The sequence below is a fragment of the Alligator sinensis genome, unplaced genomic scaffold (genome assembly GCF_000455745.1).
Source record: "Alligator sinensis unplaced genomic scaffold, ASM45574v1 scaffold872_3, whole genome shotgun sequence".
In the NCBI taxonomy this organism is placed as follows: domain Eukaryota; kingdom Metazoa; phylum Chordata; order Crocodylia; family Alligatoridae; genus Alligator; species Alligator sinensis.
Genome location: NW_005842137.1, coordinates 884906 through 885140, shown reverse-complemented (window position 1 = coordinate 885140; position 235 = coordinate 884906). Strand labels below are relative to the sequence as shown.

Sequence of the window (235 nt, the reverse complement as noted above, 5' to 3'; positions counted from 1 at the left end):
CACTCCCGTCTGTCTCTCCCCGCAGTGCTGGCGCTGCAGGCCCGGAAGAAGCGGACCAAGGCCAAGAAGGACAAGGCCCAGAGGAAGTGAGTGTCCCCGGCCGCACGTGCCTCCGCGCCCCCCGGGGGGTGAGGGGGGCCCGCGGGTTGCCACCTCCTGCCAGCGCCGGGGTGGGGGGCTTTGCTTGGGGCCCGCTGTGCCTGCCATCCCCGTGCTACGCCTGGCTGTCGTGGGC

The 235-nt window shown here is 73.2% G+C and overlaps 1 protein-coding gene across 1 annotated transcript in view; it reads left to right on the top strand.

Annotated features, from left to right (window-relative positions):
- The first annotated feature begins 6 nt into the window (after positions 1 to 6).
- SRPK1 (SRSF protein kinase 1) overlaps positions 7 to 235 on the top strand; it is a 46921-nt gene continuing 46692 nt past the window's right edge. The window contains exon 1 of the mRNA XM_006025248.2: positions 7 to 86. The gene's annotated coding sequence lies outside the window, so the exon portion shown is untranslated. The remainder of the gene's footprint in view (positions 87 to 235) is intronic.